Here is a 17,623-nt window from a genome sequence, read left to right as displayed (position 1 = left end):
TATTTTAATTTTTCTCACTGTCACTCATAAAGTCACCATAGGTGACCTTCTCTTTTGCCAACTAGGTAGCCAACTAGGTGGTCTCTACTAATGAGTCAACATGTGGGTTGTCTGTTGCTTATGTAGATGGGTCATCACTAATCAACATATCTTAAATGATATGATTCTGCCCCTTTCAGAAGGCATGGCAATTTTTGTCACTTAGCTTTGGCAATTTTTATTTTAATTTATATAATAAAATAAATTCCAACTTAAAACCTAAATTAAACATTTAGAACAAGAGATCAAGAGAGACAAACTAGCTATTGATTAGTCATTTCATACCAATAATTTATAGATAGTTGTGTCCTTGAAGAGTTATACTAAGGGTAACATGCCATTTGATTATTATCTCCATCTATATCTCTCTCTGGGCTATCTATATCTCCTTACATCTCCTTGTATCTCTCTCTTTTCCCCCTTTATCATTCCTAATATATCTATCTTTGTATCTCTCCCTTTCCCCCTCTCGTTCCCTCTTTTTATATATCTCCACTTCTATGTCCTCTTTCTCCCTCTCTCCCTCACTATGTCTATTTATATATTTTTATCCCTCTATATATCTCTTTCACTCACATACATTCCATATTTCTCCTTCCTTACCGCTATCTCTATATCTCTCTCTTTCACACAAACACATACTCCCTATTTCTCTGTCTGCCTTGCTATCTTTATCTCTATCTCTCTATCTCTAGATCTTATACATTCCTCTTCCCTCATCTCTCCTAATCTCTCTCTATATCCCTCTCCACCTTTTCACATATCACTTCCTATATCTTATCTTTATATCTCCATCTCTCTCTCTCTCTCTCTCTACTTCTACTCTTTCTAAACATACACTCCCTATTTCTCCCTTCCTATCTCTATCATTTTTATCTCTCTATATTCCCCCCTCCCTATCACTCTTCCTCTTTCTAAGGTCTAAACCTTTTTGTCTATTACTTGTCTTTGTCACCTTATTTCTCTCTCACTCTTGCTCCCTCTATCTCTATCCCCATACATCTATATCCCCCTCAGAATCTATATATCATTATCTCCGCCTCTCTCTCTTATTCACTCTATCTCTCTTATTCACTCTATCTTTCTTGTACAACATCTCTCTCTCTCTCTCTCTCTCTCTCTCTCTCTCTCCATTACTCACTCTTTTTATATCTCTCTACTTCTACTCTTTCTAAACATACACTCCCTATTTCTCCCTTCCTATCTCTATCATTTTTATCTCTCTATATTTCCCCCTCCCTATCACTCTTCCTCTTTCTAAGGTCTAAACCTTTTTGTCTATTACTTTTCTTTGTCACCTTATTTCTCTCTCTCTTTATCCCTCTATCTCCTTCGCCATACATCTATATCCCCCTCAGAATCTATATATCATTATCTTCGCCTCTCTCTTTTATTCACTCTATCTTTCTTGTACAACATCTCTCTCTCTCTCTCTCTCTCTCTCTCTCTCTCTCGCTCTCTCTTCATTACTCCCTCTCTCTTCATTACTCCCTCTTTTTATATCTCTCTACTTCTACTCTTTCTAAACATACACTCCCTATTTCTCCCTTCCTATCTCTATCATTTTTATCTCTCTATATTCCCCTCCCTATCACTCTTCCTCTTTCTAAGCTCTAAGCTTTTTGTCTATTACTTGTCTTTGTCACCTTATTTCTCTCTCACTCTTGCTCCCTCTATCTCTATCCCCATACATCTATATCCCCCTCAGAATCTATATATCATTATCTCTGCCTCTCTCTTATTCACTCTATCTTTCTTGTACAATCTCTCTCTCTCTCTCTCTCTAGACCTCCCTCTCTCTATCTTCCCCTCCTCTCCAATTCTCCCCATATCTCCCTCCCTAATTCACTCCCTATCCCCCTATCCATCTCATTATCTCTATCCATCTCTCTCTTTTTATTTTTGTGTATATCTCTACATCTCTCTATTTGTCTTCCAATATATGTGCATCTCTCCCTCTGTCTCCCTTTATTTCTCTCACCCTCTTTCCATCTCTATTTGTCTATCCCTAGATCTCTTTGTTTGTCAATCTCATTATATATCTCCCCCCCTCTCTATATGTCCTTAGATATCTATCTCTCACTCTATCTCACCATTTTTTTATATGTATCTCTCCCTCTTTGTTTACAGATCTCTCTCTATCTCTTCCTCTATACCCCCCTATCTTTCTATCTCCCTATACCTCTATCTATCTCTCTATCTATTTTCCCTCTTCCTATCTCATTCTATCTTCATCTCTACCTATATCTTCCTCTGTCCCCTATATCTAGATAGACATGCCTCCTTTTATCCATCCATCTCCCTCTCTCTCTGTCTCCTCCCTCTTTTTAGACCTTTATTTATCTCTCTCTCTCTCTCTCTCTATATATATATATATATCTATATCTCTCTATCACTTCTTTCATCTATCCCTCTAACTCTATCTAGTTATCTTTATCTTTCTCTACCACTATATCTCTCCCTCTCATTATATATCACTTACTATCTCTATATTTTTATCTCTCCCTTTCTCTCTTTTTATTTTTCTTTTCCAATTTTAACTATTCCTCTCCCCTCTCTCTTTTATCTCTCCACACCTCTCTCCTCCTCTCCATATTCTTCTCCTTATTCTCCATCTTTGTCTCTAAATCTATTTATATGTCTATCTTATTCTTCTCTATCTCTATCTTTATCTCTTTACCCAACTATCTTTCACTCTTTCCCCCTCTATCTCTCCCTCCTTCTAGCATTATCTCAACCTCTCTGTTGCTCTCACCATGTGTTCTTGGTAATGAATCTTGATTTTCTTCTTAATTTAAAGGTTTTGTTTCAATTATGATTGGATCGCTATAAGTGGATGCATAGTTAATTTGAAGCTATCACTTCTCTAATGAGAGCTTTTTTGCACAAACAACATTATGACCTAACAATTGACCTCATGTATTATCTAATTATATGCAAAAAAAATAGACCAATGTTTTTCCTAATTCACCTTACACACCTCTTTTGGCATACCCATTGCATACTAAGGTGCAATTGCTAGTTTAATGATAATTTAAAGAGTTCAAAGCTATTGCTATGTTGTCTATGTTTTTCTAGAGAAGAACAAGATGCAACTCTCCATGTTAAGACTATGAGTAGGCCTGCAAGTGTATTGCAACTTATTTTTTTGTGGATTAATACATTGGTTTGATGCTTTGGAGTGTGGAATTTTTTACCTAATTTTTTTTTCCTCACGTATATTGGTGCTTCTTCTCTTCTGTCTAATTCTTCTTTGTTTCATGTTTCAAGTATTGATTTACATGTCGTTAAGCTACAAAATTTTACATAGATTTGTGAGCTGAATTATCTTTCCTCAAAGGGTTAAGGTAATGGGAAATCAACTATGTCTATTTCTACTTTAAAGACATGGTAGTATGGTCTTGTATCGTGAGATTCAACATTTAAAAGAAAAGGATATTGAAGGTTTATATTGATTCTTAGAGGACATTTTGAGATGCCCTTTCCTTTTCACATTTTATGCTTCCATCCCATATCAAAATGTGTCAACTATGTGATAAAATTTGGAGCAAAAGTAACAAACAATTAGTGAACACTTTAACAATAGTGAAGCCATCTAAAAATTGAGTTGAATAAGTTCTGAAGTAATTATCTTAGAATTACTCATACAAGTCAGCACCAAATAGCTTGGCTTCTCTTTTGATTGATGGATCTTTGCAAACCAGTATTTTAGTCTTAATAAAATCCTCCACTTTGCATTTCTACCATTTGTAGATCCCATGGAATCTTTTGAAACAACATAGAGCCTCATAGAAGGTTTTACAAACAAAACCAAACTATTAAACATAATGTCTATTCCTAGGATTCTTCCATTTAATTAGGCAAACACATTGTTGTAGCTTTTATATGTTGTCTTATTGTCAAAGTTGCTTTGAACTATTGACTGAAACAATTAAATTATAAAAGTAAGTTTGCATCGAAAGCATTGTAGAAAGACATAAACATGCACAAAGAAACAAAACAAGATTAACCTATCTTATCAGTCAAATATTCATTTTGTTCATGTAAAGTAAATGAATTTATATTGGTAACTATTTATATTTGATAATTTAGTTGCTATTCATAGAAAGAATGCCAAAATTAATTAAATTGATTATATTTATTTAATTAGTTTAAATTAACCTATAAAGAAACATTATTTCTTATAATTTAAATTGGAATATATTTTCTATTTTAATTATTTAATAAATTCACTCTAGATCATAAATCTAAATTGTTCTAAATAGTTCATCTAATTAATTAATTTTTTTTTTTCTCACCTTAAATTCATTAGGCTGCAACTTTTCTTTGTTCTTATTTAATTACTTTTGTTATCATTTTTATCCTTTGGCATAATCATTCTATGTTTTTCTGAAAGTTTTGTAATGGGGTAGCAATAGTCATGAACATTTATGGATTTAACTGTGTCCGATTTGTCTTGCAATGCAGTAGCAAGGTAAATGAGCTTGATCTTGGAGAGAATTTTCATAAAAAGTGTGTTAGAGTCAGAGTAGTGCTAAGATGGTTGACTTTCCATGAAGTTTTATGCTTGACCTCCTCCCTAAACATCACCTAAATATGACGAGTGCTAAGTGAACCATTCATTTTCTTAAAAAAAATGATTTATGTGAAACACTACCCATAAAATATGATTCAATAAATTTAACCCAAAAATTACACAATTTAAATTTGATATAAATATTATATTTTATTTTATTATAGACAATCTTATTAAATTAATAGCACCTTTGAGCAATAAATTCTAGAAGCTCCCTAAAGATGCTTTAACTATGTCCCACTGGACAATTTGAACTCCAAACTTGAATAAAATTCTACCTTTCATTGTCTGGTTATTTAAGACCCTTTATTTAACAGCTTTTTATTTATAGAAATTTCATGATTTTTAACCTAAAATGAACTTTAAAATAATTTGAAGATCTTCTCAACAGTGTAACTGAAGGAAGGTAATGTGTTTTGCCTGTCATTGAAAATTATAAACGATTACAATGTGCGTTTGTTGAACTACTGAACATTTCAACATATATGCTGAAGAAATATAATATTTTCAAACCATGTGTGAATTTATGAGTTACATGATATTAAATGTCTGTGTTCAATATTTAAAACGTTTTGATTAGATCATATTGGGCTTTATGTGGCAAGATTGAGAGAATATCCAAAACTTCACTCTTTCTCTCTCACACGTGATGAAAGTGATCGATATTTTTTCCATGGTGGGCCTTTGATTTCTGCTGCATTCATTGAATAATGCTTTAAAAAAATTAAAACAATACAAGTCAAAAGATATATTATTTTAAAATATAGATTTTTTTGGTTTCTTGTGTAGTTTAGCTATCTGATATGGGATCACGAGTCTTTAGGTCAAATCCTTGTTGACTAAGAGATAAGGATTGAGTGGTATCCATTCTACCAAATTTGCTATGACTCAATCCTGACCTCATCCCTAATGGTGTCGGGGCCTTGCATTCACCAAGAATCAATCTCTAGTCAGCTCGTTAAGAACCATTCAATTTCACCAATAGATCAAGGGACCATTGACAAAATATAGAATTTTCAAGATGTAGTATAAGAGTATTTGGGTTTAAGAATAATTTTGCATCACCAAAAATAGAAGAAGTTTAGGTTAAGAAATTTCAAATACAAGATATTTTTTTGACTATCATGATAAACATAAGATTTGTATGTAATGTAGATCATTCAAAACTAAACTCAAGACCCACACACAACAAAACTTACATCTATTTATGCTGCTAATTTTCTTGTAGCAAAAAATAGTATGAAAATTTCTTATATTTTTTAGGCATAGGTCAACAACTTGAATGCAAGAGTAGAAGAATATGAATAATCTAGGTTCCAATTAGAAGTTGTAGTAAACAAAAAAAGAAAAAAGAGTTCCAAATCATTTAGGCATAATGAATAATGACGTGTTGAATGTGATAGTGGACACCAAAAAGGAGAGTACTTATTCAAAAGTATTTGACCATTTTATAAACCTATAACACTTCTTATAAATTGATAGGCTATGTATAACTTACTACAATTTTAGATGATCAACAAAACACTCATCATTTGTCCTTCTCTATTGATGTGAACCAAACACTGACGATAGATGCAATAAAATGAAAACAACAATTTTTTAACCATCTAATGTCTTAAGAATTATGTAATAATTTTTTCATTATTATGAATAATTATTTTCTCCCACCTAATCATACAAACAGTGGACATGATTTGTGTAACTCAATTATCAATGCACAATGTTATCCCCAAACATACAAACATACATTTCAACAAACCATTTCATGTATTTATGCATAGAAGACCCCTCAATAAGTGTCACTCCAAATACTTCAGATATAGGACATAGACTAGAATGTTCTAATACAATTTCTCCATTCCCTTCTCATGCCCTTTATCAAATTTCTCCTATCTCAGCTTAGCGAAGATCTATTTTAAAGCAGCCCCAAACCTTGGTTCATTGGGATCTATCGACATCTTTATTACTGTAGCAATGTGTCTCTCTACTTCTTCTTTAGACACTTCATAGGACAACACAAGAACCTAAGCTTTACTTGGCTCAACAACCTCAATATAGCAATGATCTACACTCACCAAAAATGTAAACGTGTGTTTGTACTTCTAGACAACATCAACCATAAAATTCTCCCATTCTTGGATTCTATCTTGAAAGTTCTTGTGCCACCCCAAATATCCGGTGATGTACGCATCTCTACTTGTCCCAAAAGAGCTAATGTGTTGTTTAATTTGAACTATAATCGGAGAAAACTCATCCCACATTTTATCCTTAATACCCAAAACTTCTTTCATGAATATGAAATCCAAAAAAATAATCAAGGATCTCTACCTAAACTAATATTTTCTCTTAGTAATTCTTTCCAAGTTCTTTGAAAGCTATTGCCTCAAAAGTTTACAGAAGTCAAAACTTTCTTTGGAAACCACCATTTGACGTGCAATGCAAATCACTATCGTGGTGGTAGAACCCACATAAAATATGGAAGTAGACTTTGTACCCTAGATACTTTGTTACATATTGTACTCCTAGATCAACAATGTCTCCCATAGTCATAGCTCTTTTGTCATACACTAAACTAGTAAGTTGCACAATAGTATCATTTTTTACCATTTTTTTTCACTGGAAGGGTACTGGTGGAGCACAAACCAATCAATGCCCTAATGGAATCTTTCATGATTTTGTATGGCTAGTCCAAATACATCACAACATCATGAATTCGACTTAGAGTGATTTGAACCCATGCTTCATCATAGCTAAAATCAAGAAATTCCTTTCAAATGTTTAGACCCATCTCCAAAATTATCTTGTACTCCTTGAATGTCGTTAAATAAAGCTTATATAAGTTTCTTCCATACATTATGAAATTTCACATGATTGATCTTTGCAATGGCCACATGAATATATGCCCTTACATGCTCTATTTAAACCACATCTATCAGAATTGTAAAAAATGCTCCTTCCTTGTCTTTAAGCATCACCACATAAGAATAAGGCTTGAAAATAGGTCATGGATTCAATTTGGGATCAACAACAATGGGTATATAACCATTTCACTCTTCCTTAGATGAACTAAAAACCTAGGGTATGCATAAAATCTTCAAATGCACTTGTCACATAAAAAATTCGTTCACTCTAGAGAGCTCTTCAAATTCACAAGATCACACGTGATCAAAATGAACTCAAAAAACCATTTTAACCATTGAATATCTACCTACTTGAGGTTAATCTAATATAACTGCATTTTACCATTGTAACTTCAAAAAGTTGATACCCTATTTCATCAGAATCTGCAATCAACACTTTAGATCACCACAAATATTTGGAAACCTCTAGAAAACACCTAGTCACAAATTTCGTCATGTTGAAAAAACTCAACATCCAAATTTCAAGTGGGTCCATAAGATCTTCAATTAGTTCTCCCCCTTATATATAGTGTATACGATCTAGTTATCAGAAGAGGAATCTGCACCAATAGTAAGTGCGAACCCATCCAAAGTCTTTTTCTTCCACCTTCTAATTTAATTTTTCCACCCATGCCATATTCATCTTTTCTTTTTCTTCACTAATATCAACCTTCTTTACCAAACCAATAGTCTTCCCATTCTTTCCTTCGCATAACCTAGCAATGTGTCCCGATTTATTGCAGCTATAACAAGTCAAACCTTGTTGTGGACCATATCTACTTCTTCTGACATAAGATTTGCACTCAAAAGTATCGTACCCAAATTTGTTGCATGCATAATAATATCCATTGAATAACTGAAAATTTCTACCATAGTTTGTATTCATATATCCATTCCATACTATCCTACTTTTGCATACATTTTCTTTGTGTCCAAACTTATTAAAAGAGTAGCATTGACTAAGATTTGATTTGAATTCTAAATCCACTAGATCTAGATGTCCAACTTTATTGCAGGAAAAATAGTTGCACCATTAAAAGTTGATGAATACTTGGTTTGAGCAAGATGAGTCCTTTTGACATTCTTCTTGTTTTGGACTGAAATAAAATCGCGTTGATCTCTATTAGTGTCCTTCAATTAATCATTGATCTTTTCCTTTCCTTTATCTTCTTTACTAGGTGTCTTAGAGCTTTCACCTTTCTCAAAGCCAAGTTCATCTTTTTTGTTAGCACTCAACATCACATCAAGTACTTTGTTGCCACCTTTAAGCTTTAGGCCTTTGTCAATTTGTTCTTTTGCTTCCTTCAACTCTTTTCTTAGTATGTTTACTTCTTCAATTTTGGTGTACTCTTTGGATTTTTCATGTAGCTCTGTCTCAAGATCATCAATAGCCTTCGTTCCTTCATCAAGAAAATTTCTCAGATAGGAGATTTTCTCTTCTAATTTCTTGCACTTATAGTTATGTGCAAAAGATAACATTGTTAATGTGCACCGACACAACTTACTCAAAATGCAATGCAAATCACCAAAAATACTTGCAGATGCCCAAGATAACATCAACAACTATCCACAACACTGAATAATCAAGATGCATCACAAAACTACTAGTAGAAATAGGAATGCAATACATTCTTGTACACTAACATTGGAATAGTCACACATGACTGAACATCAACTACAGATCCTAATAATCAACACGAAATCTTTGGAAACTTCATGATACATATTTATAAGCCTTCTTAAGCATCCACAAATATATTTCACACATCTAAATAATCACAAAGCTAACCCATTGTAACAATACTACAATAGACCACATCTCTAGAGACCAAAGAGTGCTATTGAGTTACATATCTAAATAAACAAGTTTGTCATAAATGACGACAAGAACTCATATTTGCAATAGATTCTTCATGTATCATGATGTTTACACCTATCTTTGTAATAATACGGGTTAGTGCAGGATCAAGGGGGGCCAAAAAGTGGCGATGTGAAAAAAATAGCCTTCCTCACTCGCCTAAAAATGCGAAAATCCGTGTTGACTTTTTGCTTGGCCTGGGTGTCAGTACACCTTGGCCTGGTAATTACCTATGCAAATCGGATATCCAATTTTTATTTGTAATTTTAATTTAAAAAATATATTATATGTTACATGTTATATAATACCTATTATATAATATATTATTATATTATATATTATAATATATAATATATTATTATATTATATTATATTATAATATATAATATATTATTATATTATATTATATTATAATATAATAATATATTATATAATACGTATATTATATTATAATATATAATATATTATTATATTATATTATATTATATCATATATATTATAATATAATGTTATATTATATTATATTATATTATATTATAATATAATAATATATTATATAATACGTATTATATAATACAATATTATATATAATATAATATTATATTATATATAATATAATATAATATTATATTATATATAATATAATATAATATTATATATAATATAATATAATATAATATAATATAATATAATATAATATATATAATATAATACAATACGTATTATATAATATAATAATATATTATTATCTTATATATGTTATTTAAAAATAATGTAAGTAAAATCGGATATCCAATTTTCTGAGGCTTTTATATTTCGACAGTGACAACCTGTGAGTCATTTTTAACTCACGGGCTACACGATTTCATCAAAATCCGATATCCGGTGCACTTGATATCCAGTGTTTTGGCAAAAAATTGCTAAAAAATAGAGTGAGAGGTAAAAATTTTATCATTTTCAATCATTTTCAATCATTTTTTGTATTTTTTGTTAATGTTTATTTGATTTTTCATTGAAAATATGATTTTTTCATATGAAAACTAGGTTTTTTAAAACCAAATACCTAATTGTTTAAATTTGTTAACTAAATTTAATTGTTTACATTCAATTAGGTTAAAAATGGGGGATAACAATGAAAACCCTTACCAACCACAACTGCAACAACCAAACCCTCATTTGCCAAACCCCCCTTCAATTCAGGATTTGATTGCACAAAATTTGAATGAATTGAGGGGGATTGCAGAAGTATATCGTAAGATCCCTCGTCTAAACCCAATGTTTGATCCTCTCACATCGATCATAAAAAGTATGGAAACCATGACTATGGAGAACAATGCTGCCCTTTTGTGGCGAGATTCTATGAGGGAAAAACATGCAGATGGCTTGTCGTATAAGGATATCAAGGATCTCGAGATATCCAAAGCCAAAATCGCCTCATTGTTTGTCAATCCCTATACTGGTTAGCTCGTAGATCCCCCCAAAAAAAAACTTTCTATTAAATGGTGCACAAATGATGGGATTGTGATAAACTTTTGGGATCGTTAGTGGATGGTTTTCGACAAACCACCCAACAAGAATCTTGATATCCCCTTCTATTTCATAAAAAAATTGTATGTTGAGTTTGTTTTAAACAAACATGTGAACTACTTTGACATCCAACCTTTCCAGGGTGTAGGTTTAGGTATGCCCCAAAATAGACCTTTGGCAGTCAAAGTAGTCCAGGGCCCATATGTCCCCCCCTCCTCCTGTTGATCCCCCACCTGTAGTGCAGCATCCTGATATCATTTGTGCAGCGGATTCACGAACCATATCGGCTATTCACTCTTTGAGTAGCCTTTTGGTTTCTCAGGCTGCGTCAGTAGCTCAGCCTACTCTTGATGGTAGCGGTGCATCCAATGCCATTGACACATCATCCTCGGCTCCACACATATGCGTGCCCCATAGTTGTGTCATGTGTGGGCATGTATGCTTGGGTCTAGTTGGAGAGCCCGTTGATCCTCCTGTGGACAATGCAGATTATGAGGTGCATGAGATGCATGATGCACCAGATGTTATTACACAAACCGAAGGATACCCTGGGGAGTCCTCACATGCTAGAGGCGAGGAGGCACCGTCATCATACATTGATGATGTAGTGGTAAGATTTGTATTTTGACAGTTCATGTTATATTTTAATTAAATATTTATAAATTAGATAATATTAAGTACTAATTTTTATTTACATGGTCTATTTAACAGTTGATGATCGAGGATGAGTTGAGACAGATTCAGGAGGGCACCTTGTCGACCATTTCATTTGGCCTTGATAGCTTGACAGTACATATATTATTGCACCCAGTCGTTTGTATTTTATTGTACATACATGCTCATCATTTATATTGGTATTAATTAGATTATGTAGTAAATTGCATGTATATCTTATTTTACTCTTGTAGGGCACAAGCAACATGAGTGTGGGGCAATGTGATTTAGGATCTGGTAGTGCAATAGGAGACAAGGGAAAGGTAATTGAATGCAAATATGATTGAATTAATAGTTTAAATAACTTATAGTGATTATACATGTCTAGACATAGATTGATAGTTTCATATACTTGTTGTGTATATATACAGAGAATTCTTGGCTTCACATCCTTGATGACTACACCCAGTATACCTGAAGAAGAAGAAGAGATGCCTCGAGTAGATGTGTGTTTATTTTATTTTTTGATTAGTAGATATAATTTGTTATTATTTGTGACAATTATATGCTAACGTGCATCAATGTCATGTTTCTGAACATATGTAGGTTGTGTATCAAAATATTCAAAACATACCTCCTCTACCAAAGACATACATCAAGAGTCCTACAAAGCTGAAGAGAAAACATGGAGATGAGGTAAACATGTTTAGTTAAATTATAGTTCATTTTTATGTTAACTTTTCGAATGTGAATTATATAATATAACGAATATTAATCGTGGTTTGTTTTTCTTGTGCAGGATCCTTCGGAGCCAAGCAGTGCAGTGAAGAGGATCGATTTTGATGATCCATCATCAGCTTAGGATGTTATAGATAATTTTGGGATACTTACATGTCTAGTTGGCATGTATATTTTGTATATGGACATACATTCACGTATTTAGACATACATTTTGTTTCAGTTGGCGTTTATGCCATATTTGTGTATGGACATACATTTGTAATCATTTGACATTTTTATATATACAGAAGTTGATATTCGATCATATAAATTGTTGCTCATCTATGCGTGGTGTTATCATGGAAATCTTTAATCTTCATTCCAATAATTAACAATGGCTAATAATGGCTATTTAATGAACAATACAATTCATTTCATTTCATCGTAAGTGTTGTTTTTATAATGAAAAATATAATTCATTTAATTAACAATACAATACAATTCATTTAATGAACAATGCAATTCATTTAATCAACAATACAATACAATTCATTCAATGAACAATACAATGAATGAACAATACAATTCATTTAATGAACAATACAATATAATTCATTTTGTAGACGTATAAAAATGACTATATTCCTAAATGAATATTTTATGTTCATTTCCCTATTTGATTAAATCTAATTTAATTAAATTATCCACATTCTTCTATTTTATTAAGTAAATTACTCAATTTATTTAAATAAAATTCACTATACCATTTAATGAATAAATCATTTTATTCAATTAAATCCCCCTAGCCACTTTTAATTAAATTCAAATTTAATTAAATAGTTATCCTAAATTGAATAAATCAAATTTATTTAATTACAACCAAATTGAATGAATTAAATTATTTCAATTAAATCCTATTATCCCCCCATCCACTTGCAAAATCCCAAACCCCTTTCTAATCCCTTCTAGAATCTTCTAATCGCTTCTAATTAACCTAACCCCTCCTCTAAAATTTGTCACATCCCTAAGCAAAGGGAAGTCACTTCTCAAAGCCTCAAAGTCTTTGATAACCATTAAAGGCTTTCAACCTTCAACCACTAAATGTCTCAAAGTCTTTGATAACCTTTGAAAGCTTCCAACCTTCAACCACTTAATCCACAAAGTCTCCAATAACCATTAATGGTTAACCCAAACCCTCCTACATGGTTAAAACATTTGTTTTGACTCAACCTCTACCCAACCCAAAGGTCTCATCAGGCCATTAATGCTTTGACCATGATTATCTCTTAATCATTTGCACAAAGGTTTATTCTTGGATTAACTCTTAATCCAGTGGATAAACCTAATTTAGACTTGACCCTTAGCCTCTAGATAACCATGAGGTCTTCTCAGGCCTTTAATACCTCCAACCTCTTCTCTCAACCCAATCCTATGTTGACACTTGTCACTATTCTATTGGTGCCAATTGTGCACATGGATCCCCAACTTTCAAACTTGGCCCTTGATTAAACCTTTCAATCTTGACCATCCATTGCCCTGTTTATGCTATAAATAGAGCTCTCATTCCTCCATTCTTAACAATCATCTTTCAAATTTAAAGCATTACACTTATGCTCAAATTCTTTCAAGCTTTCATTTCATATATGCTCATCATTTAGCCTCTTTTAGATCATAAATTAGACTAATATGCATGCTTAGATTACTTTCTTTATCATTTTAGTTCAATCATAGACTAAATATAGTATGCTAGGATAGTATTCATACTAATCTCGTCATCTTATCATCTAGTTTATTGCATTTTAGCATCATACATGGCTTACAACACATCTCATACTAAAATCAATCAAAAGCATCTCTCGTTCTCATATTTGCCATCCCTAAACCATTTTGCTCAGTGATCTGAGAGCAAAAACATTGGTTTGAGGGACATTGTGAGATAGAGAACCATGGGACCCTCCTTGGGAAGCTGAGTAATACTACGTTACTCCATAGCTTGCATCAAGAAGTCCTGTGTGTGTGTGTGGACTAGTATTAACTAAATTTTCATATATTAAGTTTTATAATGTGCCCACTTTTCCCGCATACACATTTAATGAAAAATACTTGATACAATTAATTATTACCCTATGCATGGTCCTATTTTTCCCCCCACCTCGGTCGAACGCTTGGGGTTTTATTAGGGCAGCAATTTTTTTGTTGGCAAAAAAATTGTCAGTCTCACTCAATCGAATGTTGTCACATGGCCAATTTCTCATTCTGCTCGTTGCGATGATGAACCGTCGGCTCCAACATGTCCAGTTAGGCATTATTACCCTATGCATGCTCCTATTTCCCCCCCCCCCCCACTCGATCCGACACTCGGGGTCATACCCTACCGGCGTCATCCCTTGAGCGCCCTAAGTGCTCAAAATTGTCAAACTTTGATGGGCCCTAACTTAGAATCCATGGCACCTGCGAACAATTCGTTTGAACCTACATGGCCATGAGAGGGGTCCCTACAAAATTCTATCTCAGTTTTTCAAGTTTCTCTACGGTTTTATTAGGGCAGCAATTTTTCTATTGGCGAAAAAAATCGTTAGTCTCACTCAATTGAATGTTGTCGCATGGCCGATTTCTCGTTCTGCTCATTGCGATGACAAACCGTCAGCTTTGACATGTCTAGTTAGGCATTATTACCCTATGCATACTCCTATTTTGACCCCCCACTTGATCCGACACTTGGGGTCATACCCTATCAGCGTCGTCCCTTGAGCACCTTAAGTGCTCAAAACTGTCAAACTTTGACGGGCCCTAACTCGGAATCCATGGCACCTGCGAATGATCCGTTTGAACCTACAAGGCCACAAGAGGGGTCCCTACAAAATCCTATCTTGGTTTTTCAAGTTTCCCTATGGTTTTATTAGGGAAGCAATTTTTCTGTTGGCAAAAAAATCGTCAATCTCACTCAATCAAATGTTGTCGTGTGGCCAATTTCTCATTCTTCTCGTCGCGATGATGAACCGTCAGCTCTAACATGTCCAGTTAGGTATTATTACCCTACGCATGCTCCTATTTTCCTCCCCCACTTGATCCAACGCTCGGGGTCATACCCTACCGACGTTGTCCCTTGAGCACCCTAAGTGCTCAAAATTGTCAAACTTTGATAGGCCCTAACTCAGAATCCGTGGCACCTGTGAACAATTCGTTTGAACCTACGGGGCCATGAGAGGGGTCCCTACAAAATTCTATCTCGGTTTTTCATGTTACCCTACGATTTTATTAGGGCAGCAATTTTTCTATTGGCGAAAAAATCATCGGTCTCACTCAATCAAATGTTGTCGCATGGCTAATTTCTCGTTCTGCTCATCGCAATGATGAATTGTTAGCTCTGACATGTCTAGTTAGGCATTATTACCCTACACATGCTCCTATTTTTCCCCTCCACTTGATCCGACACTTGGGGTCATACCCTACCGACATCGTCCCTTGAGTGCCCTAAGTGCTCAAAATTGTCAAACTTTGATGGGCCCGAACTTAGAATCTGTGGCACCTGCAAATGATCTGTTTGAACCTATAGGGCCATGAGAGGGGTCCCTACAAAAGCCTATCTTGGTTTTTCAATTTGCCTTATGGTTTTATTAAGACAACAATTTTTCTATTAGCAAAAAAATCGTCAGTCTCACTCAATCGAATGTTGTCGCGTGGCTGATTTATCATTCTGCTCATCATGATGATGAACCGTCAGATCTGACATGTCCAGTTAGGCATTATTACCCTATGCATTCTCCTATTCCCCCCCCCCCCCCCCCCCCCCCAACTTGGTTTAACTCTCAGGGTCATACCCTACCGATGTTGTCCCTTGAGCGCCCTAAGTGCTAAAAATATAGATAAACAAGCATTACACTGTAGACACATAATGATCATCAATATTTCCATGTATTGTATACACATAATTACCATTACACTTGCATGTGACATCCATGAAAGGATATGCAAAGATGATTGTTTTTTCATTATCAATACAACTACACCAATGTACTCATGTATAGATACATTGTATATTATCAATATAACTAAACCAATTTGCTCATGGACATTGTATATCATCATAACAATGTTACATCAATTTACATCCATATACAAATACAACATCCCACTTCATCTGCATCAGGCATCCTCATGGCCTAAGATAAAAGCTTACATACAACAATGTCTGCATATAAATGAAGACCAAAATAAGTAACCTTTTTATGCAGAATGAATTTGCTACAAGAAACAAATTATAACACTTAATACAAATTAGTTTGGAAAATTATAAATGGATCATTTCAAACATTTTTAAGATGCACAAGATTGTATAATTACAAAACTTACCAGTTTCTCTGCAAAGTATACAAGAATGACTTTGAAGAAAGATGCATGTTGATTAAAGCCCTTCTCACTGCATTTCTCTGCATGGTTGAAGATGATGGTAGATATGGAAATTTATAAATAGAAATACATTCACTTGACTTAATGTTTATGCACAAAATTTTATCTCAATAAAGAATGAAAGAATATTTACCATCACCAAGAGAGGGTCTTGTCAACGGCGAATGATCTAGCATGAACCTGTATATCATCAAAAATCATAATGTGATGTACTATTGTATATCATCAATAAAGACCTACATGAGCATAAAGGTTTTGCGATAATTATATCATCAAAAATTGTAAAACTCATCAAATGCATGATAATAAGTCGTGTTGCAAAACTACGTCCCTTCCAATTATATCGTGTACCCACTATGTGCATGCAAAAACCGTGTTGCCAAAAAAAAAACCCTCATCAATAGGCCTACATATTCAAGACATCCTTAATATACAAGTAACAAACTTGTTCATTAAGGTTTAATGATCATTGTTTGAAATGAAATGCATGATAAAAAAAATAAGGCACCATTAAAGACCTACTACTCAAGTGTGCCTGAAGGGTCACCTCTTTGTTTAAGAGTATCTAGTATTGCTTCATGATCCATAGTAGTCACTGTCCATAGCTCTTTGGTCTTTGGTTTTGCATGATGCTTAAACAACTTGACATTTGTAGCTATAATAAGGTGTGAATACATTATAATGGTTTTGTGTCTCTCATAGTCTTCAAATGCAGGTATGCCATTCTTTCTAATCATGTATGTTCACAACCAAGTTCCCACAACAACAACTGAACCTGTAGGATATGTGAACCCGTCATCATCTATCACTGGTTGTGTTAGCTTTTGTTTTCCCTGTACACATCGTGCCAACCAATATTTTTATCTCTCTTCATTCCTTTGTGGTGCAACAACTGCAAAAACATGTCCTGGCTGTACAAGATCTGATAGACGATCATAC

Source organism: Cryptomeria japonica, chromosome 4, assembly GCF_030272615.1.
Source record: "Cryptomeria japonica chromosome 4, Sugi_1.0, whole genome shotgun sequence".
Classification (NCBI taxonomy): domain Eukaryota; kingdom Viridiplantae; phylum Streptophyta; class Pinopsida; order Cupressales; family Cupressaceae; genus Cryptomeria; species Cryptomeria japonica.
The sequence above is the reverse complement of the archived record's forward strand: the minus strand, read 5'-3'. Positions refer to the sequence as shown.